Source organism: Callithrix jacchus, chromosome 1 (assembly GCF_049354715.1).
Source record: "Callithrix jacchus isolate 240 chromosome 1, calJac240_pri, whole genome shotgun sequence".
Taxonomy (NCBI): Eukaryota; Metazoa; Chordata; class Mammalia; order Primates; family Cebidae; genus Callithrix; species Callithrix jacchus.
The window spans coordinates 81,600,781-81,617,837 of NC_133502.1; positions in this window are offsets into that span (position 1 = coordinate 81,600,781).

Here is a 17,057-nt window from a genome sequence, read left to right on the forward strand (position 1 = left end):
TTTCCTTGCCTGTCCTAGATTAACCTTGCCTGGATTTTTTTCGACTTGCTTTGTCTTGCCTGAATTTGCTTTGCCTCGATTTGCATTGCCTAAATATGCCTTGCCAGCACTTGCCTTATCTTGCCTGTCCTGGATTTGCCTTGTCTTTCCTTGCCTGGAATTTTCTTGCCTCAATTTGTCCTGCCTTTCCATGCATTGTCTGCATTTTTCTTGCCTGGATTTGTTTCGCCTCTATTTCCCTTGCCTGGATTTGCTTTGCCTGGATTTGTTTTGATTTGATATTCATTGCCTTGCTTTGCCTGTCCTAGATTAGCCTTGCTTGAATTTGCCTCTCCTTGCCTTGTATTTCCTGGATTCGCCTTTCCTCGATTTCCATTACCTTTTCTGGATTTGCCTTGCCTTGCCTTGCCTTGCCTTGCCTTACCTTGCCTGGATTTGCCTTGCCTTACCTTGCCTGGATTTGCCTTGCCTTCCCTTGCTTGGATTTGCCTTGATGGGGTTTGCTTTGCCTGGATTTTTTGCCTGATTCTGCCTTGTCTGGATTGGCCTGGCCTTGCCTTGTCTGGATTGCCTTGCATTTTCATGCCTTCATTTACCTTGCCTGAATTTTCCATGTTTTGGGTTGCCTGGATTTTTCTTGCCTGGATTAGTATTGCCTTGCATTGCCTAGATTTGGCTTGCCTGGATTTGCCTTCCCCTGAGTTGCCTTTCCTGGATTTTTTTTCTTGCCTTGCCTGGATTTTCCTTACCTGGATTTGCTTTGCCAGGTTTTGCGTAGATTTACCTTGCCTCGATTGGCCTTGCCTTCCGTTGCTTGATGTTTTTTGCCTGGATTTGACTTGCCTAAATTTGAGTTGCCTGGATTTGACTTTTCTGGCCTTGCCTGAATTTGCTTGCTTGGATTTGCCTTGTCTTGCCTTGCCTGGAATTGCCTTCCCTGGATTCCTCTTGATTGACTTGCCTGAATTTGTATTTCCTGTATTTCCCTTGCCTTGCCTTGCCTTGCCTAGATTTGATTTTTCTTTTCTGGATTTGCCTAATTTCCATTAGCTTGCCTGGATTTCTTTTGCCTTGACTTGCCTTGATTTGCCTTGTTTGAAATTGCCTTGCATGAATTTGCATTGCCTTGCCTTTCCTGGATTTGGCTTGCCTAAGTTTATCTTGACTTCCCTTGCTTTGGCTTGCCTGGATTTGCCTTGCCTGGATTTTCCTTGACGTTACTTGCCTTGCCAAAATTTCCCTTGCCTTGCTTGAATTTGCGTTGCCTGAATTTGCATTGCCTTGCCTTTTTCTTGCCTGGATTTGCCTTGCCCTTCCTTGCCTTAATTTGTCTTCCCAGAATTTGCCTTGCATTGTCTTGTTTTGTTTTACCTTGCCTGAATTTGCCTTGCCTTGCATTGCCTGGATTTGTTTTGCCTGAATTAGCCTTTGCTTGCATTGCCTAAATTTGACTTGTCTGGATTTATTTTACCTTGCCTATTTTTGCCTTGCCTGGATTTACTTTGCCTTGCCTTTCCTTGGCTTGCCTGGATTTGCCTTGCCTGGGTTTCCCTTAACTTTCATTGGCTTGCCTAAATTTGCCTCACCTGGATTTGTTTTGCCTTGCCTTGCCTGGATTTGCCTTGTCTGGATTTGTTTTGCCCCAATATGTCTTTCCTGGAATTGCGTTGCCTTGCCATGCATAAATTTCCCGTGTTTTGCCTTGCCTGAATTTGCCTTGACTTGTATTTGTCTTGTTAGGGTTTGCCTTGCCTTCCCTTGCCTAAATTTTGCGTTACGTGGATTTACGTTGCATGGATTTTTCTTGCCTGAATTTGCCTTTTCTGAATTTGCCTTGCCTGGATTTGCCTTATTTTGCCATGGCAATATTTCCCTTGCCTTTTTTTGCCTGAATTTATTTTCCCTGGATATGCCTTGCCTTGCCTTGCATAAATTTGCCTTGCCAAAATTTGCATTGCCTGGATTGGATTTGCCTTCCTGGGATTGCCTTGCATGTATTTGCTTGTCTGGACTTGCATTGCCTGGATTTGCTGTCCCTTGATTTGCCTCGCCCAGATTTGCTTTTTTGAATATTTCTTGCCAAGATTTGCCTTTATTGGGTTTGGTTTGCCTAGATTTGCATTGCCTTGCCTTGTCTGTCCTGGATTTTTCTTGCCTGGATTTGCCTCGCCTTGCCTTGCCTTGCCTGGATTTGCCTTTCCTCGATTTGTCTTGCCTAAATATGCCTTGCCTGGATTTATGTTGCCATACCTTGCCTGGATTTGTTTTGCCTGTATTTTCCTTGCCTGGATTTTCCTTGCCTGGATTTGTTTTGCCTTGATATGCTTTGCCTTGTTTGGCCTGTCCTAGATTAGCCTTGCCTGGACTTGCCTCGTTTTACCTTGCTTGGCCTGGATTTGCCTTGCCTTTATTTGCCTTGCTTGGATACGCCTTGCCTTGCCTTCCCTGGATTTGCCTTGGCATTTTTTGCCTGGATTTGCTTTGAGTTGTTTTGCCTTGCGTTGCCGTGCCTGTATTTGCATTGACTGGATTGGCCTTGTTTTGCCTTGCCTGGATTTGTTTTTTCTTTCCTTGCCTGAATTTGTCGTTATGGGTTTGCCTTGCCTTGATTTGCCTAGCCTACATTGGCCTTGCCTTGCCTTGCCTTGATTTGTTTTGCATTGTCTTGCCTTGATTTACATTGCCTGGATTTGCCTTGCCTTGTGTTGCCTGGATTTGCCTGGTCTGGATCAGCCTTGGCTTGCATTGCCTAGATTTGTCTTGCCTGGATTTTTTTTCATTTATTTGCCTTGCATGGACTTTTCTTCTCGCCTTGCCTGGATTTTTCTTACCTGGATTTGCTTTGCCGGGTCTTGCCTAGATTCACCTTGCCTCAATTGGACTTACCCTGCCTTGCCTTGATTTGCCTTGCCTGGATTTGCCTTAGCTTGCCTTGCCTGGATTTTCCTTCCTTGGATTTGCCTTGCCTTGCCTTGCCAGGAATGGCCTTCCCTGGATTTCCCTTGCCTTGCTTTTACTGAATTTTTCTTGCCTGTATTTGCCTTGCCTTTTCTTGTTTGGATTTGCCTTTCCTTCCCTGGGTTTGCCTTACCTCCATTTTCTTGCCTGGATTTTCTTTTGCCTTGACTTGCCTGTTTTAGCCTTGCCTGGATTTGCCTTGCCTTGCTTTTTTAAAATTTGCCTTGTTTGAGTTTTCCTTTACTTGGCTTTGCCTTGCCTACATTTGCCTTGCCTGTATTTGCCTTGCCTTGCTTTGCCTTGCCTTGTCTTGCCTTACGTTGCCTTTCTTGGATTTACCTTGCCCGAATTTGCCTTGCCTTGCCTTGCCTGGCTTGGCTTTTTCTTGCCTGCATTTGCCTTGACTTTCCTTGCCTGGATTTGCCATGCCTGAATTTGCCTTGCATTTTTTTGCCTTGATTTACCTTGCCTGGATTTACCTTGCCTTGCATTGCCTGGATTTGCCTTGCCTGGATTAGCTTTGCCTTGCATTGCCTGGATTTGCCTTGCCTGGATTAGCCTTGCCTTGCATTGCCTAAATTTGAGTTGCCTGGATTTGCCTTGCGTAAATTTGCCTTGCTTGGATTTGCCTTGACTTGGTTTGCCTAGCCTTGCCTTGCCTGGATTTGCATTGCTTGGAATTGCGTTGTCTTGTTTTTCCTGTGTTTGCCTTGCCTTGCCTTGCCTGTATTTGCCTACCTGGAGTTGCCTTGTTTGGATTTACTTGTCTGGATTTGCATTGCCTGGATTTGCCTTCTCTTAATTAGCCTTGCCTAGATTTACCTTTTCTTGCCTTGCCTGGATTTGTCTTGCCAGAATTTGCCTTGCCTTGTCTGTATGTGCCTTGCCTTGCCATACCTTGCCAGAATTGGCCTTCCTGGAATTGCCTTGTTTGGATTTGCATTGCCTGGATTTGCCTTCCCTTGATTTGCCTTGCCTGGAATTGCCTTTTAAAATTTGCCTTGCCTAGATTTACCTTTTCTCGATTTTGTTTTGCCTGGATTTGCATTGCCTTTTTTTGTCTGGCCTGGATTTGTCTTGCCTGGATTTGCCTCGCCTTGCCTTGCCTTGTTTAGATTTGTCTTGCCTCTATTTGCTCTGCCTAAATATGCCTTGCCTGTATTAGCCTTGCCATGCCTTGCCTGGGTTTGTTTCGCCTGTATTTCCCTGGCTTGGATTTGCCTTTCCTGGATTTGTTTTGCCTTGATAAATATTGGTTTGCCTTTCCTGCTCTAGATTAGCCTTCCCTGTATTTGCCTTGCCTTCCCTTGCCTGGATTTGCCTTGATGGGGTTTGCTTTGAATGGATTAGCCTTGCCTGGTTTTGACTTGCCTAGATTGGCCTTGCATTGCATTGCCTGGATTTGCCTTGCATTGTCTTGCCTTGATTTACCTTGCCTAAATTTGCCTTGCCTTACCTTCCCTGGATTTGCCTTGGCTGGATTTGCCTTTCCTTGGTTTTCGTTACCTGGATTTGCCTTTTCTTGCCTTGTCTGGGTTTTCCTTATATGGATTTGCTTTGCCGGGCCTTGCCTAAATTTATCTAGCCTCGATTGGCCTTGCCTTGCCTTGCATTAATTTGCCTTGCCTGAATTGGCTTTTTTTTTCCTTGCCTTGATTTGTCTGGCTTGGATTTACCTTGCCTTGCTTTGACTGGTATTACCTTCCCTGTATTTCTTTGGCATTGTCTTGCCTGAATTTGCCTTGGCTTGATTTGTCTTGAATTTCCTTGCCTTATGTTGCCTTGCCTTGCCTGGCTTTTTCTTGCCTGAATTTGCCTTGCATTCTCTTGCCTTGATTTACCTTTCCTGGATTTTTTTTGCCTTGCATTGCCTGAATTTGCCTTGCCTGGATTTGCCCTGCCTTGCCTATTTTTGCCTTGCCTGTATTTGCCTTGTCTTGCCTTGCCTTGGCTTGCCTGGACCTTACTTCCCTGGGTTCTCCCTAACTTTCTTTGACTTGCCTATATTTTCCTTGCCTGGATTTGCAATGCAATGCGTTTCCTGAATTTTCCTTGCCTAGATTTGCCTTGGCTTGCATTGCCTATATTTGGCTTTCCTGGCTTTTCCTTCTTTAGATTTTCCTTGCCTGGATTTCTCTTTTCTTGCTGTCTGGGTTTGTTTTGCCGGGCCTTGCGTAGATTTATCTTGCCTCAATTATCCTTGCCTTGTCTTGCCTTGATTTGCTTTGCCTGGATTTGCCTTGCCTTGCCTTGCCTGGAATTGCCTTCCCTGTATTTCCCTTGCCCTGCCTTGCCTGAATTTGTCTTGCCTGAATTTGCCTTTTATTTCCTGGGTTTGCCTTACCTCCATTTGCTTGCCTGGCTTTCCTTGCCTTGACTTACCTGGATTTGTTTTGCCTGGATTTGCATTGCCTTGCGGTTTTTTGGTTTGCCTTTTCTGAGATTTTCTTTGCTTGGCTTGCCTTGGCTTGCCTGAATTTGCCTATCCTGGATTTCCTTGCCTTGCCTAAATTTGCCTTGCCTGGATTTGACTTGCCTTGCCTTAAATTGCCTTGCCGTGTTTTGCCTTGTTTTGCCTTGCCTTGACTAGATTTGCCTTGCCAGGATTTTACTTGCCCTGCCTTGCCAGTATTTTCCTTGCCTTGCCATGCCTTCCTGAATTTGCCTTATTGAAATTGCCTCTTTTGGATTTGCTTGTCTGGATTTGCATTGCCTGGATTTGCCTTTCCTTAATTTTCCTTGCCTGGAATTGACTTTCTGGATTTGCCTTGTCTAGATTTGCCTTTCCTGGATTTGTTTTGACTGGATTTGCCTTGTCTTGCGTTGCCTAGATTTGCCTTGCCTGAATTAGCCTTGCCTTGCATTGCCTAGATTTGGCTTGCCTGGATTTGTTTTCCTTTGATTTGCCATGCCTGGATTTGCCTTTATTTACCTTGTTTGTATTTTTCTTACCTGGATTTTCTTTGCTGGGTCTTGCCTAGATTTACCTTGCCTCGATTGTTTTGCCTTGCCTTGCATTGATTTGCCTTGCCTTGCCTTGCCTTGCCTTGCCCTGCCCTTCCCTGCCCTGATCTGCCCTGCCCTGCCCTGCCCTGCCCTGCCCTGCCCTGCCCTGCCCTGCCCTGCCCTGCCCTGCCTTGCCTTGCCTTGCCTTGCCTTGCCTTGCCTTGCCAATTTGTCTTGCTTGTATTTGCCTTGCCTTGCCTTGCCTGGATTTGCCTTTTCTTTCCTGGATTTGCCTTACACCCATTTGCTAGCCTGAATTTCCTTTGCCTTGACTTGCCTGGATTTTCCTTGCCTGGCTTTGCCTTGCCTGAATGTATTTGCCTTGCCTTTCGTAAATTTGCCTTGCCTGAGTTTTTCTTGACTTGCCTTGCATTGGCTTGCTTGGATTTCCCTTGACTTGCCTTGCCTTGCCTTGCCTAAATTTTTCTTGCATGGATTTGTTTCGCCTTGCCTTGCCTTGCCTTACCTTGACTTGCCTTGCCTTGCTTGGATTTGTCTTGCCTGAATTTGCCTTGCCTTGCCTTGCCTGGCTTTTTCTTGCCTGGATTTGCCTTGCCTTCAATTCATGGATTTGCCTTGCATGAATTTGCCTTAAATTGTCTTGCCTTGATTTACATTGCCTGGATTTGAATGGCCTGGATTAGCCTTGCCTTGCATTGCCTAGATTTGATGTGCCTGAATTTGCCTTGACTTGGTTTGCATTGCCTTGCCTTGCGTAGATTTGCCTTTCGTTGGCTTGCTTTGCTTGTATTTGCCTTTCTGGAATTGCCTTGTTTGAATTTGCTTGTCTGGATTTGCCTTTCTTTGATTTGCCTTGCCTAGATTTCGCTTGCCTTGCCTTGCCCTGCTTAAATTTGTTTTGCCAGAGTTTGCCTTGCCTTGCCTTGCCTAGATTTTGCGTTACCTAGATTTACCTTGCGTGGATTTGCCTTCACTGGATTTGCCTTCTTTTAATTTGACTTGCCTAAATTTGACTTGCCTTGTCTGGATTTGCCTTGCCAGAATTTTTTTTGCCTTGTCTCGCCTGTATTTGCCTTGTCTGTATTTCCCTTCCTAGAATTGCCTTGTTTGGATTTGCATTGCCTGGATTTGCCTTCCCTTGATTTGCCTTGCCTAAAATTCCCTTCATGGATTTGCCTTGCCTATATTTGCCTTTCCCGAATTTGTTTTGCCTGGATTTGCATTGCCTTGCCTTTTCTGGCCTGGGTTTGTCTTGCCTGGATTTGCCTCCCCTTGCCTTGCCTTGCCTGGATTTTCCCTGCCTAAATATGCCTTGCCTGTATTTGCCTTGCCATGCCTTGTTTGGATTTCATTAGCCTATATTTCCCTTGCATGGATTTGCCTTGCCTTGCCTTGCCAGGATTTGCCTTGCCTGGGTTTCCCTTGATTTTTCTTGCCGGCATTTCCCTTGCCTGGGTATCCCTTTACTTTCTTTGGCTTGCCTAAATTTGCCCTGCCTGGATTAGCCTTGCCTTGCCTTGCCTGGATTTCCCTGTCTTGGATTTGCCTTGCCTGGATTTCTTTTGCCTCGATATGTCTTTCCCAAAATTGCCTTGCTTTGCCTTGCATGTATTTTCCTTGCCTTGCCTATATTTGTCTTGACTTGGTTTGCCTTGCCTTGCCTTGCCTTGCCTTGCCTTGTCTTGCCTGGATTTGCGTTTCCTGGATTGGTCTTCCCCTGTCTGTATTTGCCTTGCCTTGCCTTGCCTTCCCTGGATTTTCCCTCCTGGATTGCCTTATTTGGATTTCCTTGTCTGGATATGCATTGCCTGGATTTTCCTTTTCTTGGTTGGCCTTGCGTTGAATTGCATTCCTGGATTTGCCTTGCCTAGATTTGCCTTTTCTGGATTTGTTTTGCCTGGATTTGCATTGCCTTGCCTTCTCTGGCCTGGATTTGTTTGCCTAGATTTGCATCGCCTCGATTTGCCCTGCCTAAATATGCCTTGCCTGTACTTGCCTTGCCATGCCTTGCCTGGATTTGTTTCATCTTTATTTCCCTTGCCTGAATTTGCCTCGCCTGAATTTGTTTTGCCTTGATATACATTGCATTTCCTTGCCTGTCCTAGATTATACTTGCCTGGATTTGTTTCACCTTGCCTTGCCTTGCCTGGATTTGCCTTGCCTTGCCTGCCTGGATTTGCCTTGTCTTCCCTTGTGTGGATTTGCCTTGACAGAGTTTGCCTTGGCTGGATTTTCCTTGCCTGGATTAGCCTTTCCTGGTTTTTCCTTGCCTGGAACGGCGTTGCCTTGCTTTGCCTGGATTATCCTTGCATTTTCTTTTTTTGATTTACCTTGCCTTGCGTTGTCTGGATTTGCATTGCCTGTATTAGCCTTGCCTTGCATTGCCTAAATTTTGTTTGCCTGGATTTGCCTTCCCTTTATTTTCGTTGCCTGGATTTGCCTTTTCTTGCATTGCCTGGATTTTTCTTACCTGTATTTGCTTTGCTGGGCCTTGCCTAGATTTACCTTGCCTCGAATGGCTTTGCCTTGCCTTGCATTGATTTGCCTTGTTCGGATTTGATTTGCCTTGCTCTGTCTGGATTTGTCTTGTTGGATTTGCCTTGCCTTGTCTTGCCTGAAGTTGCATTCCCTGAAATTTCCTTGCCTTGTTTTACCTGAATTTGTCTTGCCTGTATTTGTCTTGCCTTGCCTTGCCTTGCGTTGCCTGGATTTGGTTTTTCTTTCCTGAATTTGCCTTACATTCATTTACTTGCCTTGATTTCCTTTGGCTTGACTTGCCTGGATTTTCCTTGCCTGGATGTGCTTTGTCTTGCCTTTCCTAGATTTGCCTTGCCTGAGTTTTGCTTCATGTTTCTTGCCTTGGCTTGCCTGGATTTGCCTTGCCTGGATTTCTCTTGACTTGCCTTGCCTTGCCTAAAATTGCCTTGCCTGGATTTGCCTTGCCTTGCCTTGCCTTGCTTCGCTTTGCCTTGCCTGAATTAGCTTTGCTTTGCGTTGCCTGGCTTTTTCTTTCCTGGATTTGCCTTGCCTTCCCTTGCCTTTATTTGCTTTGCCTGAATGTGCCTTGCATTGTCTTGCCTTGATTTACCTTGCCTTACTTTTGCCTTACTTTTGTTGACTGGATTTGCATGACCTGGATTAACCTTGCCTTGCATTGCCTAGATTTGACTTGCCTGAATTTGCCTTGACTTGGTTTGCCTTGCATTGCCTTGCCTGGGTTTGCATTGCCTGGATTTGCCTTGCCTAGCCTTGCCTGTATTTACCTTCCCTGAATTTTCATTGCCTTTCCTTGACTGAATTTGTCTTGCCTGGATTTGCCTTTATTTCCTGGGTTTGCCTTACCTCCATTTGCTTTCCTGGATTTCCTTTTTCTTGACTTGCCTGGATTTGCCTTGCCTATATTTGCCTTGCCTGTATTTGCGTTGCCTTGCCTTTCCTGGATTTGCCTTACCTGAGTTTTCCATGACTTGATTGCCTTGGCTTGCCTGGATTCGTCTTGCCTGGATTTTCCTTGACTTGCCTTGACTTGCCTAAGTTTGCCTTGCCTCGATTTGCCTTTCCATGCCTTGTCTTGTATTGCCCTGACTTGCCTTGCCTTGTCTTGCTTCGATTTGCCTTGCCTGAATTTTCCTTGCTTTTCCTTGCCTGGCTTTTTCTTGCCTGGATTTGCCTTGCCTTCCCTTTCCTTTATTTGCCTTGCGTGAACGTGCCTAGCATTGTCTTGCACTGATTTACCTAGCCTGGATTTGCCTTGCCTTGTGTTGCCTGAATTTGCCTTGCCTTGCGTTGCCTAGATTTGACTTGCCTAGACTTGCCTTGCCTTGCCTTGCCTATTTTTGCCTTTCCTGGATTTGCTTTGTTTTGCCTTGCCTTGTTTTGCCTGGATTTACCTTGCCTGGGTTTCCCTTAGCTTTCTTTTCCTTGACTAAACTTTTCTAGCTTGGATTTGCCTTGTCTTGCCTTGCCTGGATTTGCCTTGCTTGGATTTGTCTTGTCTCGATTTGCTTTGCCTCGATGTATCCTTTTTGAAATTGCCTTGCCTTGCCTTGCCTGGATTTACCTTGACTTAATTTGTCTTGACTTGTCTTGCCTCTATTTGCCTTGCCTTGCCTTGCCTGGATTTGCCTTCCTGTAATTGCCTTGTTTGGATTTGCTTTTGTGGATTTGCATTACCTGGATTTGCCTTCCCTTGATGTGCCTTGCCTGGCATTGCCTTCCTGGATTTGCCTTGCCTAGATTTGCATTACCTGGGTTTGCATTGCCTTGCCTTGTCTAGCCTGAATTTGTTTTGCCTGAATTTTCCTCAGCTTTTCTTGCCTTACCTGGATTTGCCTTGCCTCGATTTGCCCTGCTGAATATGCCTTGCCTGTATTTCCCTTGCCATGTATTACCTGGATTTGTTTCGCCTGTATTTCCCTTGCCTGGATTTGCCTTGTCTGGATTTGTTTTGCCTTAATATTCATTGTCTATTATTGCCTGTCCTAGATTAGCCTTGCCTGGCTTTGCCTCGAATTGTCTTGCCTTGCCTGGGTTTGGTTTGTCTGGATATGCCTTTCCAGCATTTGCCTTGCCTTGCCTTTCCTGTATTTGTCTTTTCTTGCCTTGCCTGGATTTGCCTTGCATGGATTTGCTTTGCCTTCCCTTGCCTAGATTTTCCTTGACGGGGTTTGCTTTGCCTGGATTTTCCTTGCCTGATTTTGCCTTGCCTGGATTGGCCTTGCCTTGCCTTGCCTGGATTTGCCTTGCATTGTCTTGCCTTGATTTACCTTGCCTGGATTTGCCTTGCCTGAATTTGCCTTGCATTGACTTGACGTCATTTACCTTGCCTGGATTAGCCCTGCCTTTCGTTGTTTGGATTTGCCTTGCCTATATTAGACTTGCCTTACATTGCCTAGATTTGGCTGCCTGGATTTGCCTTCCCTTGATTTTCGTTGCCTATATTTGCCTTTTCTTGACTTGCCTGGAATATACTTCCCTAAATTTGCTTTGCTGGGCCTTGCCTAGACTTACCTTCCCTCGAATAGCCTTGCCTTGCCTTGCATTGATTTGCCTTTCCTGGATTTGCTTTGCCTTCCCTTGTCTGGATCTGTGTTGTTGGATTTGCCTTGCCTTGCCTTGCCTAAAGTTGCATTCCCTGGATTTCCCTTGTTTTGCCTTGCCTGAATTTGTCTTGCCTGTATTTGCCTTGGCTTGCCTTTCCTGCATTTGCCTTACCTGTATTTCCTTGCCTGGATTTCCTTTGTCTTGACTTGCCTGGATTTGTTTTACCTGGATTTGCCTGTCCTGGAGGTTCTTTGCCTTGTTTTTCCTGGATTTGCCTTGCATGAGTTTTCCTTCACGTTCCTTGCCTTGGTTTGCCTGGGTTTGCCTTGATGGATTTCCCTTGAATTGTCTTGCCTTGCCTAAATTTGCCTTGCCTGGATTTGCCTTGCCAGGATTTGTCTTGCCGTGCCTTGCCTGAATTTGCTGTGCCAGGATTTGCCTAGCCTTGCCTTGCCTGTATTTGCCTAGCCTTGCCATGCCTTGCCTAAATTTGCCTTCCTTTGATTTCCCTTGCCTTGAATTGCCTTCCTAAATTTGCCTCGCCTAGATTTGCCTTTCCTGGATTTGTTTTGCCTGGATTTGCATTGCCTTGCCTTGTCTGGCCTGGATTTGCCTTGCCTGAATTTGCCTCACCTTGTCTTGCCTTGCCTGGATTTGCCTTGCCTCTATTTTCTTTGCCTAAATATGCCTTGCTTGTTTTTGCCTTGCCATGCCATACCTGGATTAGTTTCGCCTATATTTCCCTTGCCTGGATTTGCCTTCCCTCCATTTGCCTTGCCTTCCCTGGATTTTTTTTTTTTTGCCTTGCCTTGCCTGGATTTGCCTTGCCTTTCCTTGCCAAAATTTGCCTTGCCTGGGTTTCCCTTAACTTTCTCTGATTTGCCTAAATTTGTCTTGCCTGGATTTGTCTTGCTTGGTCTTGCCTGTATTTGCTTTTTCTGGATTTGCCTTGTATGAATTTTTTTTCTCAATATTTATTTCCTGGAATTGCCTTGTCTTGCCTTGCATTAATTTTTTTTTTTTTGCCTTGCCTTGCCTGGATTTGCCTTGACTTGGTTTGCCTTACCTTGCCTTGCCTGTATTTGCGTTGCCTGGATTTGCCTTGCCTTGCCTTGCCTTTGCCTTGACTTGGTTTGCCTTACCTTGCCTTGCCTGTATTTGCGTTGCCTGGATTGGCCTTGCCTTGCCTTGCCTGGATTTGCCTTGCCTTGCCATGCCTTGCCTGGATTTGCCTTCCTGGAATCGCTTTGTTTGGATTTGCTTGTTTGGATTTGCATTGCCTTGATTTGCCTTCCCTTGATTTGTCTTGCCTGGAATTGCCTTCTTTTGCCTTGCCTATATTTGCCCTGACTTTCCTTGCAGAAATTTGCCTTGGCTGAATTTGCCTTGCCTTGCCTTGCCTTTATTTGTTTTGCCTTGCCATGCCTTGTCTGGATTTGTTTTTCTAAATTTTCCTTTTTCATATTTGCTTGTCTGGATTTTCATTGCTTGGATTTGCCTTCCCTTGATTTGCCTTGCTTGGATTTGTTTTGCCTGGATGTGCCTTGCCTAGATTTGTTTTTTCTGGATTTGTTTAGCCTGGATCTTCATTACCCTGCTTTGTCTGGCTTGGATTTTTCTTTCCTGGATTTGCCTCTCCTTGCCTTGCCTTGCCTGGATTTTTCTTGCCTAAATATGCTGTGCCTGTATTTGCCTTGCCATGCCTTGCCTGTATTTGTTTCACCTATATTTCCCTTGCCTGAATTTGCCTTGCCTTAGTTATTTTTCCTTGATATGCATTGCCTTGCCTTGCCTCTCCTAGATTGGCTTTGCCTGAATTTGCCTCGCCTTGCCTTGTCTTGCCTGGATTTGCTTTGCCTCGATTTTTCTTGCTTGAATATGCCTTGCCAGCATTTTCCTTGCCTTGCCTTCCCTGGATTTGTTTTGTGTGTATTTGCCTTGCCTTCCCTTGCCTGGATTTGCCTTGACGGGGTTTGCCTTGCTTGGATTTTCCTGGCCTGGTTTTGCCTTGTCTGTATTCACCTTGCCTTGCCTGGATTTGCTTTGCATTGTCTTGCCTTGATTTATCTTGCCTGGATTTGCAATGCCTTGCATATCCTGAATTTGCCTTGCCTGGATTAGCCTTGGCTAGCATTGTCTAGATTTTGCTTTCCTGGATTTTCCTTCCCTTGATTTGCCTTGCCTGAATTTTCCATTTCTTGCCTTGCCTGGATTTTTTTTTCCATGCCTTGCCTAGATTTACTTTGCCTCGATTGGTTTTGCCTTGCCTTGCCTTGCTTTGCCTTGCCTGAATTTGTCTTGCCTTGCCTTGCCTGGAATTGCCTTCCCTGGATTTCCCTTTCCTTGCCTTGCCTGAATTTTCCTTGCCTGTATTTACCTTGCCTTTCCTTGCCTGGGTTTGCCTTTGCTCTCCTGGGTTAGCCTTACCTTCATTTGCTTGCCTGAATTTTCTTTGCCTTGACTTGCCTGGATTTGCATTGCCTTGGTTTGCCTTGCGTCAGATTTTCTTGACTTGGCTTGCCTTCGATTGCCTAGATTTGCCTAGCCTGGATTTCCATTTACTTGCCTTGTCTTGCCTAGATTTGCCTTGCCTTGCCTTGCCTTGACTAAATTTGCCTTGCCTGTATTTGTTTTGCCTCGCCTCGCCTAACCTCACCTCACCTTGACTCACCTCGACTTGCCTTGCCTTGCCTGGATTTGTCTTGCCTAAATTTGTCTTGCCTTGCGTTGCCTGTTTATTTCTTGCCTGAATTTGCCTTGCTTTTTCCTGCCTGGATTTGCCTTGCCTGAATTTGCCTTGCATTATATTGCCTTGATTTGCCTTGCCTGGATTTACCTTGCTTTTAGTTGCCTAGATTAGCCTTGCCTGGATTAGCCTTGCCTTGCATTGCCTAGATTTGACTTCACTTAATTTGCCTTGACTTGCCTATTTTTACCTTGCATGGATTTGCCTTGCCTTGCATTGCATGGATTTGCCTTTACTTGGTTTGCCTTGCCTTGTCTTCCATGAATTTGCCTTCCTGGAATTGCCTTGTTTGGATTTTCTTGTCTGGATTTGCATTGCCTGGATTTGCCTTCCCTGGATTTGCCTTGCCTAGATTACCCTTGCCTTGTGTTGCCTGGATTTGTCTTGCCTTTATTTTGCATTGCCTTGCCTTGTCTGGCCTGAATTTCTTTTGCCAGGATTTGCCTCGCCTTGCCTTGCCCTGCCTGGATTTGCCTTATGTCCATTTGCTTGCCTGGATTTCCTTTTTCTTGACTTGCCTGGATTTGCCTTGCCTCGACTTGCCCTTCCTAAATATGCCTTGCCTGTATTTCCCTCGCCATGCTTTGCCTGAATTTGTTTCATTTGTATTTCCCTTTCCTGGATTTGCCTTGAGTCCATTTGCCTTGTGTTTTCCTGAATTTGCCCTGCCTTGCCTTGCCTGGATTTGCCTTGCCTGGGTTTCCGTTAATTTTTTTTGTCTTGCCTAAATTTGCCTTGCCTAGATTTGCCGTTTTTTGCCTTGGTTGGATTTGCCTTTCTTGGATTTGCCTTTCCTGGATTTCTTTTGCATTGATATGTTTTTCCTGGAATTGCCTTGCCTCGCCTTGAATGGATATTTTTTGCCTTGCTTTGCCTTGCCTTGATTTGCGTTGCAGGGATTGGCCTTACCTTGCCTTGCCTGTATTTTCCTTGCCTTGCAATGCCTTGCCTGGATTTGCCTTCCTGGAATTGGCTTGTTTGAATTTGCTTGTCGGAATTTGATTGCCTCGATTTGCCTTCCTCTGATTTACCTTGCCTGGAATTTCCTTGTTTTGCCTTGCCTATATTTGCCTTGTTTTTTCTTGCATGAATTTCCTAGCCTGTATTTGCCTTGCCTTGCCTTGCCTGTATTTGCCTTGCCGTGCCTTGTCTTGCCTCGCCTGGATTTGCCTTCCTGGAATTGTCTTGTTTGGATTTGTTTGTCTGGATTTGCATGGCCTGGATATGCCTTCCCTTGATTTGCCTTGCCTGAAATTGCCTTTCTGGATTTGCCTTGCCCTGATTTGCCTTTCCTGGATTTGTTTTGCCTGGATTTGCATTGCCTTGCCTTGTATGTCCTGGATTTATTTTGCCTGGATTTGCCTCGCCTTGCCTTGCCTTGCCAGGATTTTCTTTGCCTCGATTTGTTCTGTCTAAATATGCCTTGCATGTATTTGCCTTGCCATACCTTACCTGCATTTGTTTTGCCTGTATTTCCTTGCCCTGATTTGCCTTTCCTGGATTTGTTTTGCCTTGATATGCATTGCCTTGCCTTGCCTCTCCTAGATAAGCTTTGCCTGAATTTGTCTCGCCTTGCCTTGCCTTGCCTAAATTTTCCTTGCCTCGATTTGCCTTTCCTCGATATGCCTTGCATCATTTTTTTGCCTTGCCTTTCCTGGTTTTGCCTAGCCTTGCCTTACCTGGATTTGCCTTGCCTGAATTTGCCTTTTCTTTACTTGCCCGGATTTGCCTTGACGGGGTTTGCTTTGCCTTGCCTGGATTGGCCTTGCCTTGTCTTGCCTGAATTTTACTTGTATTGTCTTGACTTGCCTATATTTGCCTTGCCTTATTTTGGATTTGCCTTGACTTGCCTAAATTTGCCTTGACTTCCCTGGATTTTTCTTGCCTTGCCTTCCCTTTCTTGGATTTGCATTGACGGGGTTTGCTTTGCCTGGATTAGCCTGGCCTGGTTTTGTTCTTGCCTAGATTGTCCTTGCCTTGCCTTGCCTTGCCTGGATTTGCCTTGCATTGACTTGCCTTGATTTACATTGCCTGGATTTGCCTTCCCTTGATTTGCCTTGCCTGGTTTGCCTTTCCTTGCCTCGCCTAAATTTTCCTTACCTGAATTTGCTTTGCCAGGCCTTGTCTAGATTTACCTTGCCTCAATTGGTTTTGCCTGGCCTTGCATTTATTTGCCTTTCCTGGATTTGCTTTGCCTTGCCTTGTCTGGATTTGTTTTGTTGAATTTGCCTTGCCTTCCCTTGCCTTGCCTGGAATTGCATTCCCTGGATTTATCATGCCTTGCCTTGCCTGAATTTGCCTTGCTTGTATTTGCCTTGCCTTGCCTGGATTTGCCTTTCCTTTTCTAAATTGGCCTTACCTCCATTTGCTTGTCTGAATTTCCTTTGCCATGACTTGCCTGGATTTTCTTTGTCTGGATTCGCCTTGCCTTGATTTGATTTGCCTTGCCTTTTCTGGATATGCCTTGCCTGAGTTTTTCTTGACTTGCCTTGCCTTGCCTTGCCTTGCCTCAATCTGCCTTTCCTGGATTTGCCTTGCGTTGCTTTTCTTTGGGTTGCCTTGCCTTGCCTTGCCATGCCTCAATTTGCCTTGCCTGAATTTGCCTTGCCTTGCCTTGCCTTGCCTGGGTTTTTCTTGCCTGGAGTTGCCTTGCCTTTTTCCTGGATTTGCCTTGCCTGACTTTGCCTTGCATTGTCTTGCCTTGATTTACCTTGCCTAAATTTGCCTTACTTTTTTGCCTGGATTTGCCTTCACTTGCATTGCCTAAATTTGACTTTCTTGAATTTGCCTTGACTTAGTTTGCCTTGCCATGCCTTGTGTGGATTTGCATTGCCTGGATGCGCCTGGCCTGGTCTTGCCTGTATTTGCCTTTTCTTGCCTTGCCTTGCTTGGATTTGCCTTACTGGAATTGCCTTGTTTGGATTTGCTCGTCAGGATTTGCATTGCCTGTATTTGCATTCCCTTGATTGCCTTGCCTAGATTTCCCTTGCCTTGTCTTGCCTAGATTTTTCTTGCCAGGATTTGCCACGCCTTGCCTTGCCTTGCCTAGATTTTGGATTACCTGGATTTACCTTGCGTGATATTGCCTTGCCTAGATTTGCTTTCTTTGAATTTGCCTTGCCATGATTTGCCTTGCTTTCTCTTGCCTCTATTTGTCTTGACGGGGTTTACCTTGCCTGGATTTGTGTTGACTGGTTTTACCTTGCCTGGATTTTACATGCCTTGCCTTGCCTGGATTTGCCTTCCATTTTCTTGCCTTGATTTACCTTGCCTGGATTTGCCTTGCCTTGCGTTGTCTGGATTTGCCTTGCCTGGATTAGCCTTGCCTTGTATTGCCTAGATT